A 4245-nucleotide genomic window follows, 5' to 3' on the forward strand; every position below is an offset into this window, starting at 1 on the left:
GTGTGTGCCACCATGCACAGCTGACAGCAGATTTCCATCCAGTCTCCACAGTGTGTACAATCTACTGTTTTTAATCCTGACATTTAAAGAGCAAGTGATCTTGGGGCTGGAGATACAGCTCAGCCTGTAGAGTTCACCTAGCATCCACCTAGGCAGCCTCTGGGGTGATTCCAGTCACATTAAATGGGGTGTGGTCTCTGGGAAGGTGAGAGAAGGGGAGAGCACTGTGGAAACCATAGAGCAGTTGGGGTCCAGGAATGGCAAGACCAGCGAGAGGACCACCATTTCCAACTGTAGTCGGCTCTAATTCCTTTGGCTTTCGAGCATCTTATCCACCAGACCATTCCTTCTGTAGCTCAGGAGAGCGCCCCCACCCCATCTGCGCACAGTACCCTGTCATCTTTGCTCTCACTCAAGTTCTTTGGGTTCCAAATTTTTCTCGTTCCCTTCCAAGTCTAGCTAGATTGCAGAGTTGAGTTTATGATTATGAATAAAAACTAAATAAAGACATATAAGATAATAAAAATGTTGCCAGTGAAGGGCTGGGGCGACGTCTCAGTGCACAGAGTGATCGTCAAGCATGTGCAAAGCCCTTGGTTCCCACCGTAGTGCAGCTTAAGCCCAGCATGGTGGTGCACACTTCTCCGGCCAGGGCTCAGAAGGTAGAGGCAGGAGGGTTGAGAGTTCAAAGTCAGCCTCGGACATCTAGGATAATCAAGCCAGCCTGGGCTACAGAAGACTCTATCTCCAAAGAAATCAATCTTATCTTAAAATTTAAAAGGGATGGGTAGATTTCTCAGTGGATAAAGGCAATGTGACCTGAGCTGGATACCAGAACTTGCATGGGGAAAGGAGAGAACCAAGTCCTCTGACAGTCACTTTCACATGGACATTCACAAACACATATACACACACATGTGTACACACATGCACACACATACACATACATGTGCACACACATACACATATATATGCACACACATGCACACACACACAAATGTATTTTTCAATTATTTATTTATTTTATGTGTATGAGTACATGGTAGCTGTCTTCAGAAACACCAGAAGAGGGCATCAGATCCCATTGCAGATGGTTATGGACCACCATGTGGTTGCTGGGAATTGAACTCAGAACCTATGGAAGAGCAGTCAGTGCTTTTAACCACTGAGCCATCTCTCCAGCCCCTAAATGTAATCTTTAAGGTAGTGATGAACCATACCTAAAGCCTCAATATATGTAACCTTTCTATTCTCCTAGTTGTAACCCTGAAGTTTTCTGATGGGTAAAAAGCCCTGCTACCCTGTGACCTATAGCTTTATCTTACCCCAGTGCAAATCCTACCCATGGACTCTGGAGCCTCTGTATTATCTCATTTATAGAAGAGAGTAAGGAAGATAATGGGGCAGATGACGCCCCTTGGAAAGTCTTTGAGCACAGCAGTTTCAATGGCCTCCCAACCCCTGCATGCACCTATAGCCATGACTCTTCAGAAGCCCACACACTCACTTGAATATGTTTATCTCGTTGCTCTAAGCACTTCTCTTCTGCAAACCCCCGTCCTTATGTATATATCCAAGTCTCTTGTTGATACATAGTCTCCCCGGGATTCTTTCTGCAGTTGGGACCCCCTGGGGTGGGGGGTCTCTGGCGAGAATTCCTCAGCCACTTCAGGTGCCACACCTTCTAGTTCAACTTAGAGGATACCGGTTCAGTTCAGAGATCTGAAAGTCCAGTGAACTCCTGGGAGAGGGAAGCTTGGGAAACCCACTGGAGTGTCTATTTTATGACAGTCAGACACAGATGGAAGGCACCTGGGTCGTTGTCCTTTTGTGTGTAAGTTCAGGGGCCCACTCTAAAGAAATCCCAAATTGCAAGGCCTCAGATTGCAGATCCATGCAGGGTCCAGCAAGTTTGAGCCAGTTTAGGAAGTAGGTGACTCCCCCATCCTTGGTTTGCGATCCACACAGGCTGTAACCATCTCCCAAGTTAAGAACCCTTAAAGATTCTACACCGGGGACAGCACGATGTCTTCAGAAAATGTGAAGCTTTCTGCCAAGCCTGACTGCTTGAGTTCCATCCCTCAGGACCCACATGGTGGAAGGAGAGAATCAGCTCAGGCAACTTGTCCTCTGACCTCCACACATGCGCTGAGATACGCAGACACACAACGGACACACAGAGAGACATACCAAATCAATAAACAGATGCCTTAAAGTGTAAGATACTATGCTGTAGCCCTTTCGTTGTGGAAGTGGCAAACTGAGGCACAGGGCTGCTTCCAGTTGACACGGATGATGTCATTATCCAAACAAATGAGGTCAGCCCTGGGAGGAGTACAACAGCAGGTGAGTGGAGGTGAGGTTATGGTGCTGTCAGAAATGCAGGACCCTTCCTTCCCTGGACCCTGACCCCCACACCACACAGAAACACAGCCGCAGAGTAATAAGGGGTCCAGGCAGGATGGATGGAGCTGGCAAGCTCTGCATCATTTATGCATGTCCCTAAGACTATAAATGTAGTCACTGACAAGGCTGTAAATGCGAGAAAATGAAAAGATGGGGATTCTGAAGGAGAAGCACAACGAGGAGCCAGAGTCGATCAAAATGCCTACCGAGCAGGGCTTGCTCAGACTCGGCCCAGGGCTAGGTCCAGACTCAGCCCTCGTGAAATATTATGCATCCATTAAAAATGTTGCCCATAGTGGCTGAGGTATGCTCTGTGACACTTGCCAAGTACACATAAGGTTTGTCCTGTACTACAGAGAAGGCAGGGCTGTCCCCTGATGACCATGGTCCCACATGCCTGTCATGCCAGCACTAAGGACCTGGGTCTGTAGGTCTGTCCTTCTGCGACCAGCTTCTTTTAACGTGAGTTGCGATTTTTCTGTGGACATCCCCAGATCTCTGTCTTCTGGTGGTCGTGGTCTGGGTTGCTTTGGTTTTGACCTTATTTGGGGTTTTGTTTGTTTCTGCGTGGGCCCTATCAGCATGTGACTCTCAGAGAACTTGATTTCTCATAGCACCGGGGGTAGCAGCAACCTTGGATGTTCCTATGTGACACCCAAGAAACCACGGTCAGCCAAGCCAGCCAGAGTCTTGAGAGAAAATCTACTTCTGTATTGAGGAAGGTGACTCAGGGCTGGGCTGGGCTCCCCGGCTGCTTGGTGACCATAAAGGGGCAAAATGCCTTTAAACTGAGGAGCATAGCTGTCCCTTCCACAGAGCCTTCTGTGCTGGTGAATGGCAAGTCCCAGCCACTGTAACTGAGGGAGAGTTTTTGCCTGAGGCCGGTGTCTGAGAACAGCAATCTCCACTGAAGATCCACTCAATCCTTCCTCTCCAGCAAGGAGCAGAGTATGACAACTCTGGGGACAGAGATGCAGCCCTCAAGAAAGTAATAGTGTTTCAGATGAAAGCTAAAAGAATAACTCTCAGGACTCATGCATTCTGAGGGACATCTGATCATCCTCTCAAGTGCTTGTTCTTTTTAAACTTCATCATGTTTTTAACCTCCAACGGTCTTATCCAGATAAGTGAGTCTCCGGGACTACTCCTGCCTTCTGCACAAACAACCAAGCCATAATAAACACCTGAACCTGACCATGCCTGAAGGCCTCCTCCCCAAAGCCCAGAGCTACAATCACAAAGTGAACACACACACACACACACACACACACACAGTCTCTTGTAACAGATTCCCAGACCTTAGCATGGCTGATGCCATCAGGGAAGTACCATTCAGACCATGGGACCCAGCACATAGGCAGCATCACCTGTCAAAAGGAGAACAAAGACCTATTCCATTGGCATCCATGGTTCTGGGAAAGTCCCTACCTGTGCTAACCTTGCTCTTTGGCTCTGTAGTTCTACTTCTGCCTAACTGTTCTTACTGAGGTGTGTTGTTAACCCAGGATGTGGTTTTGTTTTGTGCTTAAAAATAAAAGCTCACCCTGAGAAAGGTCCAGGACTGCACTGAAGTCCCTAACATCCAGTGTAGTCACTGACCAGCTAATAAAGACTTGCTATTAAGCCTCATATGCTCTACAGAGTGAGTTTTAGGGCAGCCAAGGCTATAGAGAGAATCCCTGTCTCAAAAGAACAAAACAAACAAACAAACAAACAAACAACTTGCTATTGACTTGAACCCACATCTGAGAATAGTCTTCTCTGGTGGATACCCAATTTCAATCTCTCTCTCTCTCTCTCTCTCTCTCTCTCTCTCTCTCTCTCTCTCTCTCTCTCTCT

General features: G+C 47.5%; 1 pseudogene; it reads left to right on the forward strand.

The window, feature by feature from the left end:
- LOC110294929 overlaps positions 1–307 on the forward strand; it is a 6861-nt pseudogene extending 6554 nt beyond the window's left edge.
- The last annotated feature ends 3938 nt before the right edge of the window (positions 308–4245 follow it).

Source organism: Mus caroli, chromosome 5, assembly GCF_900094665.2.
Source record: "Mus caroli chromosome 5, CAROLI_EIJ_v1.1, whole genome shotgun sequence".
NCBI lineage: Eukaryota > Metazoa > Chordata > Mammalia > Rodentia > Muridae > Mus > Mus caroli.